This window comes from Vigna umbellata, chromosome 2, assembly GCF_029865625.1.
Source record: "Vigna umbellata cultivar VRB3 chromosome 2, Vumbellata_1.0, whole genome shotgun sequence".
In the NCBI taxonomy this organism is placed as follows: domain Eukaryota; kingdom Viridiplantae; phylum Streptophyta; class Magnoliopsida; order Fabales; family Fabaceae; genus Vigna; species Vigna umbellata.
Genome location: NC_142166.1, coordinates 48096873 through 48121591, shown reverse-complemented (window position 1 = coordinate 48121591; position 24719 = coordinate 48096873). Strand labels below are relative to the sequence as shown.

Genomic DNA, 24719 nt, shown 5'->3' with positions numbered 1-24719 from the left:
CTAACGTTTATATTATCCTTTGTTTTTTTGGAGGAGTCTTCGTAGATTTTTCTTTATATATATATATATATATATATATATATATATATATAATATTTTGAATAAAGTAAAGAAAACAAGGAAAAATACAATATAAAGGAAAAAATTGAGAGGAAAATGTGTTAATAGCTAATATTTATTAGTTTTTTTTTTATAAATATACAAGGTTGAAATATAAATGCATAAGATAATATAATAAAATGATTTTATTGTCATTTTTTTTACAACATGACACATATAATACAATTCAAGAATTAGAAGCTACTCAAAGTTTGTATTGCTTATTTACCGTTTAAGGTTAGTTGTGGTTCTACTTCTACATTTTTTTCACATCTTATTATTACGTTGTTTGGATTATTTAATTCATTTATCATTTCAAGTTAAAAAATGATTTTATATGTCTCCAATGCTTAAAAATATATTTAAAATTATAAAATAAAAACCAGACAAACTCTAAATTTAAGTAATAAGTACAATTTAATAGAGAGACATGTTTAAAAAAAGAGATGCGAAAAGACACCAACTTATAAAGGAACCCAAAGCACTAAACCCAAAAGAAGGAATCCAAAAAGGTACGGGCCAGACTTACTAGAATGGGCTTCCGTATTGCTCAATGTTCATAGACCTCAAAAACGACAAATAGAGTCGTCGTTTCTGGCAAAAAAAGAGAGTGACAAAAAGTTGTGGTTTATTGTGTAAATTAAGTGCAATGCAAAGACGCAAGACAAAACCCCTAAACCCTGGGAATGAAGAAGACGAAAAAGAGTGTGGAAGAAAATGGGGGAAAGTTCAATGGTGCTGAGAGGTCAGCGTATTTCGCACGCAGAGAGGCAGCGAAGGTGCTGAGAGTGGTTCTCGAAGGAGACGCTAAGAGCCGCGCTCTTGCCTCCATCAAATCCCTCATCTATCAACCTTCCGTTAGGAACAAGACCACCACCTTCGCTCTCATTTGTCAAACCCTAAAATGTAACTAACTAAGTAGCTAGCTATCTCTGAATGTATCATTTCATTCACGTGTTCGGTGTTTCGTTCGCAGATCTTCCCATCATTAAAGATGTCTTGGAAGCTGCTTCCATTCTCAACATCAAGTGAAAGGTCATAAATCGTAATAACTTTATTGCATTATAACTTTGGTTTTTCTCGTTTCTTAACGCGATGTGTTGTGTATTGTTGATTTTAGCAGAGGCAACGAGAATTGGTTTATATCATTTTCGGCAAGGTGAGGTGTTTTTTCTGTCCTTGTATGGAAGGACACTTACTTCTACGACTTCTGCAAATTAAACTAGTTACTTATGCGGTCATGGCCAAACTTTGAAATTTATAGGCGGTTTCACTAGTTGGTGATGCATAGAAGTACCTTATGCGACACGAAGGCTCTCTGCGTTAGACTCTTAAACAGCTTTTGTTACAGAGAAATGTGAAGATTGTTAAACAGTTGATTGCTCTGCATGAAATTCCAGGTCATTTTTTACCTCTTCCGTTTTTATGCATTTTATTAGATTTTATAGTTTGTAGAATTGGTGCTTTTTTACCGTTGATGCGCGGCAACGTTTTTGATTTCGAAGCTGATGCTTTAGGGATGATTTTTTTTGAAATTTTTACATTTTCAATATATGCTCTTATGCAGATGTTTCTGTACCTCAGGTATGTTCGTGTGAATACGCTTAAACTGGATATTGAGTCTGCCTTGCTTGAACTTCAGAAAAATTACTCGGTAAATTCATCAAAATATTTCTGATGATCAATATTTTATATTTTAGTCGAAATGTTTTCTTCCTTTAATTTTTTTAGGAAAGTATTTAACTGAATTTATAAAAAGTCACCAGGTTTACTTCATTGATTTAATCCACATTTTCGGTTGATACGGATTATTATTAAATAGGTTCAAAAAGATAATCTGCTGGCTGAGTTACTGATTCTCCCAAAAGGCACTGATTTACATGATCACCCTCTTGTTAAAAACAGCAGTATCTTTATGCAAGTAAGGAATTACTCTTTTTTTTTTTTTTAAAGAAGTTATAGATATATATCATTATATGTATATAGGTCTCAGGGGATGAAAACGTTATTATCTTTTGATATTTAAGAAACGTATATTTCAATTCTGATTGCATGTTTTTCTTTCTTTTGTAATCGTTTTGCTAAAATGGAGACAAACTTTTGTAAAGGGTAAGGCAAGTTCCATGGCAGCACCAGCTCTTAGCCCTCAACCAGGATGGGAGGTGAGTTATTGCTGCAATGTAATAAACGTTTAAGATATGAATTTGATTCAATCATAGGTGCATTCTAGTTCTTCATTCCTTGTAAACATCACTTATTACCCTATCATTTCTGTCCCCACACCTGAGGGAGCTTTTCCAAAACCCCTATCCCCCAACCCCAGAAAATGGGTTGGGATTAAATTAGGGCCGGGTTAGCCTCCTAGCCCCCAAAACCCCAGTTTTCTCTGTTGATCCTGGACATCCCATTTTCTTCTGGACAAACGTTTGCCGAAGAGCTCTACAACAATGACAACAGACAGCAGGGTCTACGGCGGCAGGCATGGCGGTACAGGCGGCGACAACACACAGTGGAGTCAACGGCAGCACTTGACGGCAACGCACGGTGGTATAGGCGGCGGAGATAGCAACGATCGAGTGGTTGAAAAGCGACGATCGAGTGGTTGAAAAGAAGAATTGTGAAGGAGGTTAGCTTTTCTTTCAAATGCTTCTCGTGCTTTCAGTCTGAGAAAGGGGTAAATGCATATTTCAACAATTTTGGTTTATTGAATGAAAAGTTTGTGCTTTGATAATTCAATAGCTTCATGTAACTGTTGGTTTGTTGTGCAGTACACTGCAATTAAGCCTCTTAGGTGACAGAGGACTGATAAAAGTTAAGGAAGCATAAGACAAAACTGAAGGTGGGATTTTGCTTCCCTCAACCACTCAAACTAAGCCTCAAGAGGTTGAGGTGGTTGCTGGTGAAGGAAAGACAGTTGGAAAGTCAAAAGTAGATGTTAGTGTGAAGGTAATGTTGATGCTATGTTGTAGTCTTTAAACCTTTACTGGTCTGTGTTTAATTTTTTTGGGGAGTTAGGTTGGCTCTCATTGATGCTTTGATGTGTTGTGAATAGTCATAAGGGTAATGGATTGCAATTCAAAGCCATGATAGTAATGTTTTAGAATTTGTTTTTTCTAAGAATTATTGTGACCCAGTTTTTCTATGAAACAAGACAGACTCTATGACCCGGATTTCCTTTTAATCTGAACCAATTAGGCTGGAAACCACTTCATATATTCACTGTCAACTTGTCATTTGATTTTATTATTCCTTTTCATCTTCTGTTTCTTTTTCTACCACTTTTTTCTTTCTCTTAAAATAATCTTATCTTAATTAACATCAACTACTTTCTAATCTCATAGTATTTAGTAGTTTTCGATTCAAAGCAAGGAGCCAAGAGTGTTTCTCCTGATCTTTCTGGTTCTCAATTTAGATTTTTTAGATTATGTTTTAGTGGATTATGGTAAAAAAACAATGATCAATAATAAGCAAGAACAGTGAGTGAGAAAAAAAAATCTAAGTTACTAGTTGTAGTCCTAGTCTTTAACAACCACTAAGCAAAGGAACCATGGTTTTCAGAAGCATACAAAAACATCCAACTGTAACATTATCACCCTCTCTTCCATTCAATCAGATATGCACATGATCAGGCCTAACAATTTGCCTTTAAATTGGTCCACCTCTCTTTAAATGTTATTGCAGTATCTTGGTAGCAGTAACATTTCTTTATAACTTTTCTATTTTCTTACAATTTTTCTTGTTTTTGAGTGAAATTTTTCATCTATATACTTATTTATACGATAATGTTATAACTAATTTAATTGCTTGATGTCTTGTATTTCTTTTCGCACCATGTTATAAGAATAAAACATATGTTACTTCTTTTTTTAATAAAATCTTTCATTTTAATTATAACTTTTATGTATAAAACTCCACTACTGATATGGTCTAAAAATAGTTCTATTAGGATAAACATAAAACGAGTTTGATGTATGTTATTTGAAGTCTCTTTATATTGTAAGACTTAATTAAATTTCAAGGATTTCATAACACGTGTTTCTAATTAAGTTTTTATTAATTGATAAATCTGTTATACGAGTTTTATATAAGCTCACTTGCAAAGAGAGTGACACTTGCTTATAATTTGTTTATGAATAACTTTTTCTATTGTTATATCTCCTTGAACTAGTTCTTGTGAACTTGGTAAATGTTGCTGCCATTAAAGCTGCAATTGAAGGTGCAGAGAAAGTAACAGCTTCACAGTTGGAGTATGCGAAAGACAGAATAATTATGGGTACTAAGAGGAAAACAATATTTATATCTGAAGAGTAAAAAAAGGTATGAGTGTATGACAGTAAATTTGTATTCTGCTTTAGTGCTTAGAACATGTGCATTGTGCTTATGTGATTGATCTAGGCTTCACCATGTAAGGGCACTGTTAAACAGTTTTAGTCCTAACATGTTAGATTTTTTTTTTTGTTGGATTTGGATCTTTATGTTTTAGATATTTTCTACTTTTTTCCTGTTTCTTCTATGATGGAACTTAACAAATGTATCCACATTAAATTGTTGAATCAGAAAAAAATGTTTCCATCGCAAGCGAAACAGGGAAAATAAAAAAATAAATTCTTGCTTGTTTCAACAACTGATTATCAATGTTCTTCCACAGTTTAATAGAGCTTTCAGAACATTGTCTTGCAATTTTTGAGATGAAAGTTTAAGTTTTTTTTTTTTGTTTTGCACTAGGTTGTCAAAATCCCATCTGTTATAGGAAGGGAGCAGCATGATTGTGATTACATGTAAATTTGGGTTTCAATCTGTGAGCTTTTGACAAACACTATAGCACTTGTGGTATTCTACCCTTAAAAGCTAGTCGTGAAGAAAGGATAACTGAGCACTTAAATACTCTATCTCACACCTCATACTATTCAATGAGAGTTACGCATCTCATAAACATAATGCCTATCACAGCACCTTATCATAAAAAGAACCTGTTAACTGATGTCATTGTTCTTGTGCAAGGTTTCATTGTTCTTGTGCAAGCTGAATAATGGGTTTGTTTGTAGGAACGACCAATAATGAGATGATTTTTTAGCATTGTTGGTTGGTTTATAGCAGTTTTGTGAAGGTTTAGGCCAGGACATCAAGTCAGAATTAAGAGGAAAGTTGAAGAACAGTTTGAGTCAGGACCAGTTGCTGCCAAGCAGTTTCAATTTTTCTATTCTCTTTGTATCAAAACAATTGTTCAGTTTCTTTTCTTTTCTTATTTGCTGTTTCAGTTCTGATCCCCTTTCACATGGAGGACAATGTGCAATTCTGATATAGCATGTTCAAAATTTTTTTGCTTTTCTGGTTAAGTTTTTATACTTTCTCGTGCTGATTGCTGTTTTTGTTTTTTTCTTTTTTAGATCATCGTTGTCATAGTTTAAATTCCATTTGCTATTTTTAGGAAGTAAAGTAGTATAGCTGTTTTGAATTTTTCTTTGCAGTTTCATAGGCTAGTTTGATAGGTTACTTTGCTGTTTTTACTAACCAGTTCTTCTTAACAGCTTTAATTTTTACTAATCAGTTGTACCAATTCTTATTGCTTACGCTAATCCTATCACATCATACGCACGTTTCCTTATAGCTGCTATGAAATCACAAAAGAATTCACTCTTAAGTTCACAATCCTATGTCTTTCATTGTTATGAAATTACAAATTTTTTAAATGAGTTTTTTTTTTCATCCTAAAAAGAAAAGTCCATGGACAGATCCTAATCCACAAGGATTTGGGGATATTTAGCCCAGTGGATTTTTTAAATAGAAGATTTTTTTGGTCCCAATCCATGTGGACAGGGTCAAGGGTCAAGTACTATGATGTGGGTTTATTTGACAGGTATAGTTTGAAGGCTGCAAGTACTAGTTTTCGACAGCAGCAGAGTTCCTGGTCTATCATTGTTTTTCGGACAGATCCTGCGAAGCATGGCGAGGCTTTGTTTGTTAGGAATGTAGGAAAGGTGCATCTTGGGACTGTACAAATAAAAACGAAAATTTTTCTTTATTGCTTTGTTTGTTAGGAAAGTAGGAAAGGTGCATCTTTGGACTGTTCAAATAAAAAAACTAGAATTTCCCGTAACACTCCCGGAATTAAAAACGCGCAAAGAAAGAAGAAACGTATGCCGTATATTAGCACGAATTCATTCAAAATGTGGTTATATGATCAACTGATGTAGCTTCCGAAATGGGAGGATATAAGGAGGTGACCAAGATAAAATTAGAGGTGTAAAATGTTTTAAATTTACTTATTTTCATTTAAAACAGTACATTGTATAATTTTTTGGCGCCATTCGCCATTTTCTTACTTACCTGCATATTAATATTGATTGAGTTTTGTCTAGCCGGGCTAAAAAAAAAGGGCCGATTTCCATGCGGCGTTAAAAGATAGAGATGGTCAATTAGTAGGGGTAACAGTCAGTTCTTTCAATTTGACCTACTAAAAGTGGTAGAGTGTTGTCTAACACCCCAAGCGTGGGTTTGTTTGTTAGGTTTATTATATAATTAATGCCTTAATTATGCTTTAGTGAATGTAACCTAGAATATCCTTTTGTTATACAGATATTATTTAATGGAATATTTTATTTATATCTATATAAATATATAAGATGATACTATACATTTACACTTCAAAATATTTCTTTTCTTGACAATGACTTTTTCCCAATTCTTGACAATCTTGAATGGATTTTCTTTTATCAAATTAAACTTAAATATGTAATATCATAACAATGATGATAATAATAATGATAAAAATAAAATGCATTTTTTTACATTGCAGGACAACCATTCGTGAAAATGTTTAGTTGTTCAAATTAAAAAATGTTCATACTACGTTAATGAAATAAGATATCAGATAAATCAGAGGAATTAGACAAATTAAAGTTTACTTCAAAGCATGCATTATTATATCACTGCATTTAGATCACCTTCATATTCAGATTTACAATAAAAGGCATGGATAGAAATAGGTGCAGTGCAATGCCACCGGTCTTACTCAACCTTGATCACAAAAGGCTTGAACGGCTTGGGTGGAGGAGGACGAAGAGGGAACTTGGTGATGGTGATGGTGAGCACACCATCCTGATACCTGGCAGATATGCCATCAGTTTTGGCATTGTCCGGAAACTTAAACTTGCGCAAGAACTTTCCCATCCTTCTCTCCATTCTCAAATACTTAGTCCCTACGTTCTCCTTCTTCCTCTTCCTCTCGCCGCTAATGACTAGCATTCTCTCCTTCTTCATCTCCACCTTAATGTTCTCACGTTTCAGCCCAGGCATGTCGATCACAAAAGCGTAAGAGTACTGATACTCCTTCATATCAGTAGAGGTGGCAACCATTGATTTCCAAAAAAATTCCCAGAATATTAGTAGGAGGTTACAGGTTCCGGACCAAATTCCCATGCTTCTAGTGGGTTAGTAGGGTTTTGACTGTTCGTCCCTTAAAATACAAAATTCATTCCTTCTTTGGGCTTTGTCCTTATCCATATGCAAGCGGTCATTCTTTGGGCTTTGTCCTTATCCATATGCAAGCGGTCCATATGGCAAGGCGAATGTGCGTGCTTCCCTGTACACGGGAATAAAACTCAGAATAGATTAATAGAAAAGTATATTGTGGGGAGGGAGTGACGCGCCCGTGAAGGAGTGTGTGAAACTTAGCAGAGAGTGTTGCTGTCCCTGTCATAAATGAAATTTGGGAATTTTAGAGTGGAGCCCAGTGTGATGGTGTTGGTTAGGTCGTGACACTATTATTGGCTGGTGGTATTGTGTTAGTGCAGTGAAATGCGATTGTGTTGAGTGAGCTTTCGCCCTATGCATGTATTTTCATCGTCACACTCTTATTCTATGTGTTTTTCTTTTCTTTTTTTTCGATAATAATAAACATCGTTGTTTTATCTCCGCTCTCACCTTCCAACAACTTCACCAATTTTTCTTTTTTTCAAAAATTATTTATTTATCATATTGTTCATAAAATATTTCTCGAAAAAATTAATTATATTAAGTAAACCTTACTTCAGTCATTTTTTGAGCTAATAAAAATAAATATTCACGTTGGAAGAATTCCAAAATAGAATTAGGAGGCTTTACCAAATTAATTATTAACAAAGCTAAAATAATAGATAAATAATTGAGTTATTTTAGTGAGATTCTGTTTTACTGACGCATGTATAATAAAATCTTAAGAAAAAACAATGATTTTAACATATTTACATCTTAAAGATATTTATGGTATTATAAACTGAGTTTGATAAATATTATTGATGTGTTGTGTACTAGAAAAAGTGTAAAATACTGATGATAAGTTAATTCAATGTGAGTTTATCATATATGGAAAAATTAACATGTTTATCTCTGATTAATTAAAAAATGTAAATAAGCTTTATTCGGATAAGTAAACTTTCGGAAGTCACCAGTCTATTTAAATAAACATAATAATAAATATTGTATGTATTATTGTGATTTTGAAAAAATAATTAAAACTTATATAAATCCATTACAAAATAAATTTATAGTTTGCTAGAGATCTTATTTTTCAAATAAATTATCATGAATATTATGTTACTTTAAAATATAGATATTTATCCTATTTTATCATCATTATAGTGTGTCAAGGATTATCCTACATGATTATATTATGTCTAGGATTACCCTATTTATCATGATTATATTGTGTGTAGGGTTACCCTATTTATCATGTATTTATTTTTATAAATAGAAGATTGTGAGAGGGATCAATTAACCCCTTTATAATTATTTTATAGTTTCAATCTTAAGACATATGAATACATAAGTTAAAATTTATAAAATTTGGTATACATTTTTCACTTTTATGTTGAATTAGAATACTATAATTAAATCTATATGTTAAAACAAACTAATTGATCAAAACACACCACATATAATGACACTGTATATTCTTTATTAATGTCAAACTCAAAATATAATAAAGTGTTGTTTAACAATAGTGCTGTAAATAAACTTAAGTCTACCTACAAAGAATTATTTTATTTATTTTTATCTAACTTGTATTTTTCATAGAAGAAAGTGAAAAATACAAAAAAAGTAAATAATTTCATTTAAAACCAAAAATGAGAAGTTTCATTTTAAGATAAATATTAACAGTGTAATGATTTTAACTATTTGTAGAAGAAATCAAAATAAATATAAAAAGAAATTACTCTGATTTTTTAGAAAGTAGAAATATCTCTCACTGATATATTATGAGTTTATGGAAGATATTTATGTGTTGAAGTAAAATTGAAATCCAATTTATGAGAAGGAAAAAAATTATTCAAAACCTCAATGTAATTAATTATATGAACAAGAAATAAAAAAAATTATAATAAATTAAATTTATAATTTATTATATAAATTTAATATGCTGTTGTTTTTGTTTTAATAATCTATAAATGAGCATATTTTTTATTTGTTCTATGCAAATAACTTGTTATTTCATTCCTAATATTACACAAATTATAATAAATGATGCTGAAAGTACTAAAAATAAAAAAATAATAATTGGAGTAAAATAAAAAACACAAAAAGAAACTAATCAATATTTTCTAGGAAGAAAAAAATATTTATTTCAATTATATATATAATTAAGTTGTAAATATTTAAAACATTTCTATTCTATATAATTAAATTATTTTTGTATTATAACATAATCTCTATATCATATGTAATAAATAATATGTTTAATTATTTTGTTTTTAGATAATAAAGAAAATTACCTGTATAATAGGTTCTATTGTACTATTTATGTTTTCCCTAATAATTGTAATAGTAATAAATACTTTATTATTTTTCAATATAAAAGATTTTTTTTATTCCTTCTTATCAATCAAACAAATTTCTATTTTCACTTTTTTTTCTCCAATATTTTGTTTTGTCCTCTTCTGTTCAACAGTTTAACGTTAACAATAATATGTGTATATTTTAAATTAACAATTATTTTAAGATGGAAGGTACAGACATATATGGTATACATTGTCATTTCTTTTTTTATTTTTTTATTCTTCATATACACAGTCATCTAGCACATGGGTGGATCATGTTTCTACTTTATTAATATAGCATTAAATATGTAAGAAAAAGTTAAAAATAAAATATTTGACTTTAATTTATTGGTAGTGGTAAAAGTTTATACACTTTTTATTTTAGTGTTATTATTTTACTGAGCTGTTTTAAAATTTTAATTATTTTTATAATGTTATTTAAGAAAATTTATAAACTCAGATAGAAAATGTCAACAAGCTAAAGACAAATTGTCAAATTCATGTAAATTGACAAACAGTGATACTTTATTACATTTCTCAATTTATCTATATAATATATTTTTAAATCCAAATAAAGCATTTTTAATATTAACTATATAGCATAATTGGAACAATTATTTTGTTTAGAAATAAAAAGTATTTAGTGAAACATAGTTTCATATTTGGGAAAAGTTTTCTCACTTAACTTCTATAAAATTAATCATCCTCATTTATCATTTTCACTGTTAAGTGGTGAAATAACATTGAACCCCAATTATTGGAACCTAAAATATCTATTTAGCTAAGGAGAGTGTAAAAATTTGTGTTTTTTTTTTCAATATATTATTGTAAAACTTTGGGCATATTTATTCTTTTTATTCTTCTGTGTTCTTAAACTCTTTCTCCTTTGAATTTTATATTACTCCATATTTTTTGTTTGGTTTCTTATTTCATTTTTAAATTCTTCCAAAATTGAAAATTATCTTGCAATGGCAGTGCATGAAAGATTAATTCCACTATAATATATGTTATTTTTTATTAAATATTTGTTCATTTTAAAGTTCAAAACATTTTATTTTCCTCCATGTCAAATTCTGGCTAGGTTTGTTTGTGTTGTACTATGTTTCTAAGTAATTGAAGTCATAATTTTTCTATAACATTTATTTGAAAATAAATCATTTGAAAGTAAGGATAATCATTTGATATATATATATATATATAAAAGATGGGTGAAAACATTATTAAGAAAAAGGGAGGGGCTTTTTATTAAAAAGAAAACAATTTATAGTTTCTGCTAAACTTTTAGAAAAAAAAAAGCTGAACTTATATTCTTAAAAGTGTTCCTCTCTCTAGAAAACTTATTCTTCCTTTACCTTCTCTCTAATCTCCACACTGAACCATGCATTGTCATTTAGGTGGCGTCCCCGCGTTCCCAGAGTCGAGAGCTCCGTTTTGAACTGAAAGTTTTCTTCATTCCGACTGGTAAGTCGTTTTCCCCCTTCTCCTCCACTGTCTTTGAATAGGGCATGCCACTTTACCGGTTGCATGCAGCTGATAGCTTTTCCCTTTAGTTTCCTTGTTCCTTCTAGTTCTAAGAGTTGTACTCTACCCCAATTTGGTGGTTTGTAGGTCTTGTTGAACTTGTTTTTGTGCGAGGGTTACTGTTTTGGGGCTTCTTCTAAAGTGGTGTGCTTATAACCACCAAGGTAAGGGGAGCTAATTATTTTTCTTCAAATTTAATTCTTGAATCTACTTTGTAAATGAATGCATGTTGAATTTTGGACTGTCGTGCGGTTTTGTACGGTACTTTGGATTTTAAGTATATATGATGGTTTAAATAGAATGGTGTAATTGATGGAATTGTGATTGATTGCTTTATAGTGAGTTTGATGAACTTAATTACTGTATTGGATCATGTTAGAAGTGATTTGGAGTGTGAAATCTGTTGTAATTTTAGCTAGGTAGAAAACTTTGTGATTTGATAGTGTTTTAGGTCATTTTAGAGGAAGTGAGGTAGTGAATTTGAGAGTTAGGGGTTCTGGATATAATTGGGCTATTGGGGAAGTCTTAGCAAGTGGATTGTGACTTGTTTGAGTCACCAAATTGGTCAGAATAGGTACAAAGTGTTAGAATTGGGTTTGGGGTCCTCTAGTTATTGAGTTTGATGTTTTGGAGTAGAAATTGAGTTGGTTTAGTACATCTAATTCATATCCAAATGACCAATGCAATACTTTACTTTCATCTATAAACATGTTTCATATCAATATTAGTGTTACAGATTTTAAATTGTTCATTTGAATATGTCTAAGATGCACCAAAACCAGAAAAATCACGTTGCTGTCAAAAACTGATAAGAATAATCGATTATCTCACTTGATAATCGATTATCTCACTTGATAATCGATTATCTCACTTGATAATCGATTATTCTAGTTAGAGAGTTGTATCCTCTTCAAAGCTCTCGCAAATAATCGATTATCACATATGATAATCGATTATTGTCGTCGGAAAATCATCCAGAACAGTTTTGGGTGGTTTTTGGGGTTCTGAATATCATTTTTGGACGTTCTTTAGGTCATTTTAGGGGTTTTGGGCCTTTCCAGAACAGTTGGTGATGGTTTCAAAGTTATTTTCCTTGTCTAAGTATGAGTTTAAGGGGTTTTTGTACTGTTTAGTGGGTCTTCTTGGACTGTTATTGTTTGTTAATGTACATGGAATGGTTTCATGTGATTTTTTATGACTTATTAAGTTGTTTGTGGTCTTTTGAAGTATAGTTAGTGAATAGTATATATTGTATGCTTTTTATATAATTAGCTCACCCTTGCATGTTTGTGTGTTTTGCGTATGTTTCTTCTTGCGATGATCATCCACTTGGATGAGAGCAGATGTCGAGGAGGTGCCCTTGAAGCAAGCCCTGGAGGAAGAGAATGTTGAATCCTAGTATCATTAGGATATTTGTACTTTGAATTATGAGTTTTAAAACTATTATCTGTAGAACTTATGGTATTTTGGAAGACTTTAGTACCTCATGTTTGGATTCCTAGCTTATTAAGTATGACTGTAACTCCCTATACTTTGTCATATGTTTCCAACTGTTTTCTATTATTATAATTCAATGACGTCTTTATTATATATGCATGACGTATATTTTAGGATCTCACAATTCTGGGTAATCATGGCTAGATTTATTTGAATTTTCTATGTATTGACATAGAAATATATTTTTATTTGAAATTTAGAAAACTAAATATTTTGGTTTTTCATTTTTGGTTGAATTGTTTATGGATAAATGGTTGAAAATCATTGAGTGATACATAGGGAATTTTGAATGTTGAGTTGAAATTCTTCAATATGTAATATCTGTTTGTAATTAATTGGATATTATAAACTTGATAAAAGGTTTTTAAAACAATAATTTTAATTAATATTTTTATCCATCGCATACATTTATTTTCTTTTATATTTTTGCTAAAGCAAAAATTGAATATAGAGATTTGGTTTTAGCCTTATAATTTACTTGGATGAGAAATAAATTGTTGTTCATGTAACGTTGAAAAAAAAACCAGCTTACTATAACATTACATTTATGTTTGACATATAAAAGATAGATGTGAAAGATGTGTGATAATATTTTTATAATTAAGTGATTGATATTTAAGTTTAATCTAGAAGGTTAGATGAATAAAAAATGACAGATCAAATGGAAATCTAGTTTTAATGTTTATAAAGCTTGTAGGTGAGATGTAAATTTGTTTAAAAAACATACTCATCACGGTGGCAAGCATATGGTTTTTGTTAGAGCTTCTTTTAATGACTAAAATTGTTTTTCCTTGTTGTTATAGTGTGGACGTATGTAATTGTTTTTAGGGTAATTTGATTATTGTTTTATATAAATGTCTTCATTGATTGAGTTGAACATGACTTTTATGATTTTTTTTAATATTAGATGTTTAATTGATTTTAAATTTATTGCACAACTTATGTTTGTATAATTTTAAATTTAGGTTAAACTCTTTTAGTTGTCCCTATTTTTGTGTGTTTTTCTTAGTTTAATCTCCGCGTTATTAGAATCTCCAATTTAGTCTTAAAAAGTGTTAATTTTAGTTAATTAGGTCCTGTTGTTAAGTTGTGCTTACGGAGTTAAATTTATTATGAGCTCGGACCTTGACATGGCATGTTATTTAAACGTGGCAGGATGTTACGTGTAAGTTCCTAAGTTTAACGTGAAAAATGTTTGATTAAAAAAATAAAAGAAAATCATCTTCCATTACAAGCAGCACCCAGAAATCTTCTTCCCAGCCTGAGAGACACAACAGAGAAAGACACAACAGAGAGAGAAGAAGGAAGCAATGGGAAAGAAGAGTGGAAATGGTGGTTGGAGCGCTAGTGGTAGATGCACGGTTCAACATTTCTCGCCATTTGGTGAACCGTTTTGGAAGAGGAAGGGAACGGGCTGGTGACACCTTTTCCAAAATCTAACTATGGTTATTATTATCTTCCTTGATTAATTTTGAAGTGTGTTCTCTACTGCTTAGTTTTGTCTATCATCAATGTTTATCGACCCTTTCGAAATTAAAACATTTTTTGTTTTTAGCTGTGTGTTGCGGTTGCTATGCGTGTTGTTTTCGATAGCATTGATATGTCATCATTATGATGGTGTTGAAGAAAGAAGAGACATTGAAATCGGTCATTCATTCGCTTTTGTCAATCTAAAAGAACTATCAGAGACAATTCCTCAGAATGAAAGAACTGGAAAGCAAAACATCGAACAATCAACCCCCAAAAACAAGAAAAGGAAAAAAAAACACCCCTTTTCCGATCAACCCCCAAAATCCACTTCTTTAAAATAAAAAAAAACCCAAAACAAGATTAATCTAAAATTCTAAAACTGCAGTAGAGAAAAAAACACAAAATCGAGAGGGAGGGAGAGAAAGAGAGACAAACATTGAAGAGAGAGAAAGTGATTTCCCAAGAGTGAAAGACATTGTCTTTGTAGGCAGAGAGGGTACAGAGCGTGTGAATCTCCTCGTCCCAGAAAATGACGTCGTCAGGTCGAGGTTGCGCCTCTCTAGTGAAGTTCTTGGCAATGACGATTCTACGCAACGAGCTAAACGTGAGTTTGAGACCCTTCCACTTAATCTGGAGTACCAGACCCATTATTTGCGCTTGGTCGCACCAGATCGCATCCCTGGAAAACGAGGGTCTTCACCAAATCGCACCAAACCGCGATGTGATTGGCACGTGGAGGAGCCGTTGGAAGTGGTGATTGTAAGACCCTGAAAATATTTGTAATTCAGATACTAGATTAAAAAAAATAGTAAAAATTGAATAGTAAAAAAAAAATATTTTGTGGAAGGGATAAGTATTCCATGTTGCCTTGAGTCATAAGAGATCATAATTCATCAAATTGTGAATAAAAAATTATTTTTGTAATAGTAAAATTAATAGAAAAATGAATAGTAAAAATGAATAGTAAAATTTTTTTGCTATAAATAGCCAAGGGGGGAAGGCTAAAAATTTACACAAAAAACTTAGAAAAATTTTGAGTGAAGAGAGTTGGAAGAATTTCTAGTTGCAAAGGAGACATTCTGGAAGTTTTCAGGGAACGAGGAGATTAAGTCTGTAATAGAGGTAAGGGAAGCCACTCTTGAATCTTGAGTATGTACTTTGCTTTTGTCTAATCCTAAATCTTGAATATGGAGTATTTTGTTTCTGGATGGTCTTGAATTTTGAATGAGAACATGCTTCTATGATGAGACCCAAGTTTGATGGTTGTCAAACGTGATATTGATTCTGTTATGCTAATTGTACGTTATTATTACTTAGAACATTTAGTTATTTCTTTTGCAATTTTGGAAGGATGAGAAGTTGTCTAACCGACTATGCTAGATTCAACTTTTTGTTTCCCCATATCTTTTATTGTTTCTTAGCTCTTTATATTGTATTTTTGGAAGGACGAGAAGTTGTCTAACCGGCTATGCCAGATTTAACATCTTATTTCATCTTTTTGGAAGGATGGCTCTGCCAGATTCAACTTCTCGTTTCCCCTGAAATTTTATATTAAGATTATTTTGATGGTAGGGGAGCTAATCCTTTCTTACATATGATATTTATACATATTATGACCATGAATATGAGTTATGAACATGTTAAAATTTTGGTAATGGTAGTTATCTATTCACTTGTGTAAATTTAGTTTTCATGATTATAATTTTTCTTATTTTCGAGTTACTGTGGTAAAATATTCCTTTTAATTGTTTTTACCATTGGATTTAGCTAAAATTTTTATATATGAATCCTAAGACCTATTCTTCACTTTGACCGTTCGGATCATTAATTAAGAGTTTGTACTTGGAGAAATAAGTTCTGCATGTTTAAGTAAATTAATTACCCCTGTAGTTCTGTTACTGAGTCCTCTCGGTAAAATATAGATTTTGAACTATTTGACCGTTAGATCAACCTGAAAATTTGATATATGATCCCTAAGATATATTAATACACCTTGGCCGTTCGGATTTGTAATTGGAACTCTATATTTTGAGAAATTAATTTTGAAGTTTTGAGAAATCTGATGAACACTATATTTCTGTTCTTAAGTTATCACGGTAAAAAGTTCATATATATTTTATTTACTGTTAGATTGAGCCCAAACTTTAGTATGTGGTTCATAAGACATATTAAGTCATCTTGATCGTTCAGATTTGTAATTAGATGTCTGTGCTTAGAGGAATTTGTTCCGCATTTTGAGTATAACCGAAAACCACTTAAAATTTTGTCCCTGAGTTATCTCGGTAAAATATAGATTCTATTCTATTTGACCGTTGGATCAATATGAAAATTTGATATATGATTCCTAAGATATATTGCTATAATTTGACCGTTCAGATTTTTAATTAGAAGTCTATGTGTTGAGAAATAAATTTCGAAATTTTGAAAAGTATGATGAACACTATATTTTTGTTCTTTAGTTATCATGGTAAAAACTTCATATATATTTCATTTACCGTTACATTGAGCCCAAACTTTAATATGTGATTCCTAAGATATGTTGATGTATTTTGGCTGATCTATGACCTATGATTGGTGAAAATATGTTGAGTTATACTCGTTATGAGAAAAATGAGTTTATAATATGAAGTATGATATCTGGCAATATGTTTAATTTATTGACACCAAAACGGGTTATTGTCAATTTATGATTAAGTTAGGTGAATAAGAGGGTATGAATTGTTGATTTTATGAAATGTTGGAGTGGATATAAGAAATCATTACTTATGAAATGATGTTTACTACTGGGAGTAGTATGTTCGGTTTATACCATGAGAGCTTGATATGAGCAAAGTAACACCCGAGGTTTATGAAAGCAGGCAGAAAGTGGTCTGACCATAAGGCTTTGACATAAACATATGATTCGTAAGTTTTATAGAAGCAGGCAGAGAGAGGTCTGACCATAAGGCTTCAGAAAGTAAGACATAGTATACAGGTAAGGCTTAAGGAAGCAGGCAGAGAGCGGTCTGACCATAAGGCTTCATGAGTAAGCATGGTATACTTGTAAGGTTTATGAAAATGAGAAAGATGAGTTTGAAGAAGTTAAAAAAAAATGAATTAATGACATTGGGATAATGGTATTTATAAATTGCAGAAATACATGATTGAAACATTTATATTATAAATAAGTTTAGTGATTGTATGGTATGGTTGACTTACCCTTATTTGTTTGTGCTATGATCATATAACTCATGTTATATGTGAGTAGATAATGTTGCAGATGCGGTTGAAAAAGTTTAGAGATGATGAGAGAGATGCGGGAAAAACTTTCAGGGATTTTTGTAAAAAGAATAAATTTGCATTGGAAAAATATGTTGTGTAAGACTTATAAGTTTAATTTCGAATTTATGTTAAGTGGTGAAGACTATATTGTTTAAAGTTTGTAAGTTTGGAATTGTATTTTGGAAGGATTGAAATAAAGTTTGATTGTTTATATCAGATATCAAATTAATTTAGTCTTTACTACCAGTAATACCCTTTAAATTATTTGGGTGTTACAGTGATTCACCGAAAGAAAGAAGCATCGACAAAGACAACATCGTCTTACCGGAAATTCTATTATTAAATCCCATTTCAGAAACCCTATTATTAAAATATAATCTTTTAATAAATGTCACTTATAAAAGTTTCAGCATGACACGTTTGAAAAACATGCCACGTCAACGTCCCAACTCATCAAAAATTTAACTCTGTTAGCACAATTTAACGGCTGAGGCCCAATTGACTCAAATTAACACTTTTTAGGACTAAATTGGGGATTCTAATAAAACAGAGATTGAACTAAAAAAACTCACGAAAATAATTTAACCTTAAATTTATTATATGTTTTATTAATTTATAACTTGATTAAACTATAAATTATTTTATGGTATAGTTAATTATATTAAGGTGTATTGTTAGTTTATATTAATATTTATTGTAATTTTAGAAATAGACATAGAGTGATCCTTAATTTTTGTTTGAGGTTTAGTGTAATTGTGTATTAAATCTTGAATAATATCATCGAATAATTTGAAAACAAATATTTTTCATATTTTATTAATATATGTATATTGTAAATTTATGAATAAATTTGATAAAATTGAAATTGAGATCAAATTGTATTGTTTTATGTGATTATGAGTGACAATTTTTATTTGTGTATTTCAAAAATCAATATTATTATTAAAATCTTATCAAATTTATAATAATAGATTTTTTTTGTGTATTTGTTACAAATTATAAAAATATTTTCTTCCAATGAATAACATCTCATTTTGTTATAATTAAAATTTTAAGAGTAATTTTTATTTGTTAGAGTATTTTTTTATGCTCCAACTAAGATAAAACAAATAGTGTAACATCCAAAAAATTAACAAAACTAAACTTAACAATTAATTTTAATGGTGAAAAATTAAACAAATATCATAGAAATATCATGAACATGTACCTGACCTCATGCACTTATAGTAGTTCACTGCTCTACAAAGTCATTGTCAATTAATTTCTCCCTACCACACTCATAAGATTAGTTTGTATCGTGTCTTGAACCATATTGGATGTATTTAGACTAAAACCTCCTGCTACTCTTACCACATGTATCACTCATTTCTAGTTGATAATGAATGATCGTTAGAGTGTTAGGATAATCTCTAAGACTAAGCTCCATACATTCATACGAACAACATTTTGAAACAACCAGTGAGATTTCTGTTTAGAACTTTTACAACCTCAAATTCATACCATCATAGTAATTCAAACCATATAACTTATCATAAAAGCAATTATCTTACCATTTACCTTCAAACATATAAGAGAAATGCAAATAAAACAACCAAGAAAACCCAACTCACTCGCCTAACGCCCTAATTATTGGCTCCTAGCGAGCACATGCTCCCCTAGTGAGCCAAACCACTCGCCCAACGAGATCAGAGATAGTGAGCTCCAAAAGTCGAACGAGCTGGCGCACCTAGCCTCTGAAACCCAATGCCAAAGACCCCCAAAACTCGCCCAACGAGTGTTTGCTCGCCCAACAACTTTGTAGAATTTTGCATAACATTAATTATGCAAAATTAGCACCCCTAAACTTACCATTTCCTAACTCTTATTACCTCCTCATGTATTTGTTCCCCCTTAACATTCTATCATTCAAATGAATTAATTTAAGTGTTTGTGACTAAAAATCAACTTTACTAAACTCATCTTTCCATAAATTCCCACTTACTTCCACTAAAGGAACACCTTATAACTCATAATTCAATTTCATCTCTTCTAGCATAAAACTTCACTACTTAGGAACCTAAACAAGTAAAAAATGACTTAACAACATATTCCAAACCTTTCCTTTTGACATAAAACCTATACTTTATAATCTCACTAATCAAAACCCCTAAAATGAACTTATAACCATTAAAAACACAATCTATTGACTACCAACACTTTCTATAATAGACTTACGTTAACTCAAAGCTCCAACAAGTTTCAAATAATCACAAGATATACCATAAAACTCAGTTTTTTCCCTTTAACCATTACTTCAAAATCTCACCTATCAAAACTTCATTTTTAGACCAAAAACAAGCCCAACACCCTTCTATTTTACTACAATCAATGCCACATAATTTTTTCATACATCTAATCATGGATGGCATACTTTTAATTGAAATCACATAAACAACTTCACATATTAGTTTGTCAATTTCTAATCAATTCAAGCATACAAAATAATTTATCAAAGCATCAGTAACATAAAACAAATGATAATCAGCTTCCCTAACCTTTTAGAATGCCCTAAAGAATCTTATTTTGCTCACACACCTCAAGGAGTTCTATTTGTGCCTACAGACAACAAAACCAATCAGGATTACTTTTAGCACCACTAAACAATAGAGAGTCACTTAAGAGACTTGGACATTACATGCAGAATGAGTGGGACCCACATGCAACAAAATAAATAAAGGACCAGAGAAAAGTGGTTGAAACTTGACTTACTCAAACATAGAAACTAATTGATCTGAATTGAAAAGTTTGCCCTCAAGATTACTTATACAGTCTCAATTCTTTAATCAGATTAATAGAAAAAGGAATTCATAGAAAAAAGTGGAAGAACTCTAAAATCCATTTATATTAAAATATATATTTTAATATTAAAATAATTAAGCGATACTATTTTTAATCTACTACTACTTGTAAAATATTAGATCTTCATAGTAAATGAATTATCGAGTTAATGTCTCTTAAATAACATTTGTAATTTATATTTATTATTTAATGTAATAATATATTTTATGGTTGAAATTAATGGTATTGTTTCAAATGTTATTGGAATTATGATTAAGTTGAAGTGATAATATTTGAACCTCTCATTATACCTATACAAACCTCTAATTATATTAAAATACATTTAATTTAATAATTATATTTAAATTTGAATACCTAACAAATAGTTAGTATAGTTTTTTTTAATTACCACTAACTAGAAATGTATAATATTCCATCACTATTCTTTATATTAAATAAAATCTGATTATAATATTTTTGTTAAGATAATGTATACGAAATTTGGTTATAATAAAGAAGAATAAAATTTAGATTACAGATAAAACTTGCAAGTGGAGTCTGTCCCCTTTACTCATTCACATTTTTTCTTTCTTTCCACTCTGACCAAACAGAGAGAAGAGTTTCCATGGCGGATCCCTACTACCCATATAGTGCTCCGGCAGCTGCCGACGGAGGTACTCTCTGGTATTCCCTACTTTTACAATTTTCCAATATTTTTTTTCCATCTTTAATTCGTTCGCACAGACAAATGAGACTACAAAACTGAACCAGTTTTACGTGTTTTAACCATTGGATTCAGATCAGCGGTTAGTTTCTTAAAATTTCAACAATTACTTTTATTCTTCAACACTAAACCCTAAACAAGTCATATGATAGAAAAGAGCATCAGTAATAAGATTCTGGTTCTTATTTTTCTTTAAGGTTAAACTATTGTCTTAGTCCTTATAATTGTGTCCATTTTGAGTTTTAATTTTTATAAGGAAATTGTGGGTTTTAGTCCATGATACAAAGTTATTTTGATCCCCATTCAGAACACCAGAACATTTTGGTGATTCGAAACTGCTAAAAAAATGATCAGAGGAAACTTTTTGATGTTCTAGAATGCATGTTTGGATAATCGTAAGACGCCGCAAGAGCTTTTTAGCGCTGTTAAAATATGGCAAAAACTATTCAAGGACTAGCTTACAATTTTAACATAAGAACTAAAGCTCAAATTGACAAAACTATACCGATGAAATAAATACTTCAACCTCTTATTACAGAAAATAATGATTATGTTTTGACCGTTGTTTTGGTTCTGTCAGCAAGTATTGCGAGGACCAGCTTTGCTGGATATATTCCAACTGAGCCTTCAAATTCTACTGAACTGCGGGGCATTGGATCAGATTACCTGCAAAGAGACGTAAGAACATTATAATGCTATTTTGAGTTACAATGTGATGCCGTGGGGATGGATGTTCATGTTGAATTTTGATTGTTGCTGCAGATAGGCTTGTTTTACAGTGCAGATGATACTTTGGGATCTAGGATTCATTCTGAGCCTGTTAAGGGTTGTTCACCTCCTGACTAAAAAACGAGATATGGCACATTAGGCATTAGTCATGGTGTTTCTGATGTGAACAGTGAAAGAGCATCGTCTAAAAACACTTATGATGCTCTGCCATGATGCTCTGCCTATTTCAGCAGCGGACTCAAACATTCTGTTTGTGGGTGGACTTCCAAATAACTGCACTAGAAGGGAAGTTGGGTGTATCCTTTGTGATTTATATGTATGTTTGTGTGCATATGCATATCGGGCTTTTGTTCCTTGCAAAAATGGATAGGAACTAAGTATTTTGAAATTAACATCGGATTTACTTATGAGATTATAATTTGCCTTATAAGTTAATAACATATGGAGATTAGATCACTTGACAACTTTAATGGTATGCTTGGGAGTGAAATTTTGAAGGGAAAAGGAAGAGGTGAAAATTCTAGTTGGTTTTGTAAATACTAGATAACTTTTAATTTGAAAAGGAAAAAATTGCGCGTCTTTGTCTTTTCTTCTAGGATACAATCCCAAGTATACATTGTATTTTGTTGTTATTTTGATACGAAGCCTTGACTTGTGCCCATAGATCTTTTCCGCCCCTTTATTGGCTATAAGGATATCAGAGTTGTTCACAAGGAGCCTAAACGTGTAAGTGTGTTAATTAAGAATTTCATGTTTTATATTTTAGCATATTTCAATAATGCACAATCTACTTTAATAGTCTTGTCCAGGAAAGACAGAAAATGCATATAAGGTCATAAATATTGTTTGTTTTTGAGGAATATACAATTTGCTTCTCACCTGTTGCAATATCCTCTGGTTAATAATCATGGTAGTCAAAATTTCTAGAATTGCACGATTCTACCCTTCTGCAATGCCTTGCTGAGTTTGCCCATGCTTAGAATTGTTGATGAGCAAAATCAGTAGACTCAGTCTGGAATTGTAAAAACTGTGGAATTGGCTTGATTTATGAGTTTGTGTGGATCATGATTCTTTGTGCTAACTTTCAGAGTTTGATCAAGTCTCTTTTTTTTTTTTAGTTTTGGCCTTCTGTGCTAACTATTCTAGGTATTCATGTTGTGTTTTGTACTAGGAGTACTAGTCACCACTGCAGTATTTTAATTTGCTTTGTTTGCCATTTATGACTTGTGAATCATGAGTTCTGTATGGAGTAATTTGAGCTTACTTAAGTATTAGCGGTTTTATGTGGATTTCCCCCTTCTTATTTATGCTATGTTATATGCGTGCACACGCATATTTGAATTTTATATATCTCGTGGAATCTTATGCATCTTGTTACGATTCCCTTGATTTGCAATTCATTATCTCCTTCCCAGTCTGAATAATAGAATCTTGAGTTTGACTACCTTGTTAGTAATACATTAGCTTTGGTAGGTAGATATATTAAGTGTAGAGTGTTAATCTACACCATTTCTTGTGCTTCATTTATTATGAATAATGAATCGTTTTTAAATGGCTGGGATGCTGCAGAGCGGTGACAAGGCTATGACTTTGTGTTTTGTGGAGTTTGTTGACTCGAAATGTGCTCTCACTGCCCTGGAAGCCCTGCAAGGTATTTCTTTTTTCTGGATTGCATGTAATTCAGTTTTATATCCATGCACAGTCCTGAGGATGTTAGGGAAAAAAAAAAATAGAATGTGAATGTAGGCTAGTGAATAATATGGAATCTCTGATTCTATGGTGGGTTGTGGATACAGATACAGAACACTAACACTTATTTATGCTAGTATTCTAATTCAACTATCAGTACTATCCCAACTATATGTTACTAAGCACTAACTTGGTCAGACTTGTAACGAATAAATAACCATCTTAAATATTATAATGACTTGAAGGTTAAGACATCTAACAATTTATGTTGTAACTTAGAGTCTTTTGTCTGTAAATTGTGTTTTCACCAGAAACAGCTTCTCTGCTTTGGATGTCAATAATATCTATTTTTTTTTATATAATTTATTCTTATTCAAAACGCACACTCATCTAAAAGAAGGTAAGTTTTATGAGTAAATTTCTAATATTGCTTTATATCAATATAAATCTAGATGTACAGTGTTTGTTAGAAGGTGTACTACAGAGAAACTTAGCCTTTGTTTGTAAATTGTCAATATGAAATTTAAATTAAAAGGTCTTTAAACATATGTATGTGTGTGGGTTGTATACTCAAGGGTAAAACTTGATGCAGGCTATAAGTTTGATGATAAAAAGCCTGACTCGCCAACCCTAAAAATACAGTTTGCGCACTTTCCATTCCGTCTACCGTCTGATCATGGCAACAGCATAACAACATGACACAGACGGCTTGACATTCATTTCTTGGGTGTAATGGATTTTGATGGTGCTCGGATGAACTCTATCAGATAGAGGTATTCACTTTTATACTCCGAGTTTTAGGTTAGACCTTCCTGGCTGTTGAATGTAGGATATGGATATGCAAGAAGTGCCAATAGGACAATTTTTAATCTGAAATATGTTGATAGAATTTTCATTATATTTTGGCCCCTATTTTCAGTTAGCCTCTCCAATCACCGGATTAAGGCCGTGGCTTGTACATTTGAGTTTTGACCCTCTTATATCTGACAATGGTTTTATGCCCAAGAAGATAGTTGTAACTTTGGTCAGAACTGTAAAAATAATACTAATAGTTCGGAGTTGGCTCAGTATGCATTCGGGCTACATTATATCAGTAAATCATGGCATGCTACGTGTCT

The 24719-nt window shown here is 31.3% G+C and overlaps 3 pseudogenes across 2 annotated transcripts; 2 read left to right on the top strand and 1 right to left on the bottom strand.

Annotated features, from left to right (window-relative positions):
* Positions 1-719: 719 nt before the first annotated feature.
* Positions 720-5456, top strand: LOC148204161 (25S rRNA (cytosine-C(5))-methyltransferase NSUN5-like; annotated as a pseudogene). Its single transcript, XR_015784435.1, has 10 exons — positions 720-1005; positions 1076-1134; positions 1223-1258; positions 1364-1499; positions 1667-1753; positions 1922-2020; positions 2208-2725; positions 2868-3045; positions 4268-4416; positions 4825-5456. The product of XR_015784435.1 is annotated as a 25S rRNA (cytosine-C(5))-methyltransferase NSUN5-like (transcript).
* A 1651-nt stretch (positions 5457-7107) lies between these two features.
* LOC148204160 (17.3 kDa class II heat shock protein pseudogene) lies at positions 7108-7455 on the bottom strand (annotated as a pseudogene).
* A 13560-nt stretch (positions 7456-21015) lies between these two features.
* On the top strand, positions 21016-24712 carry LOC148204159 (uncharacterized; annotated as a pseudogene). The gene is made up of 6 exons (XR_015784434.1): positions 21016-21133; positions 21764-21861; positions 21946-22208; positions 22577-22638; positions 23482-23563; positions 24194-24712. The product of XR_015784434.1 is annotated as an uncharacterized LOC148204159 (transcript).
* Positions 24713-24719: the final 7 nt, after the last annotated feature.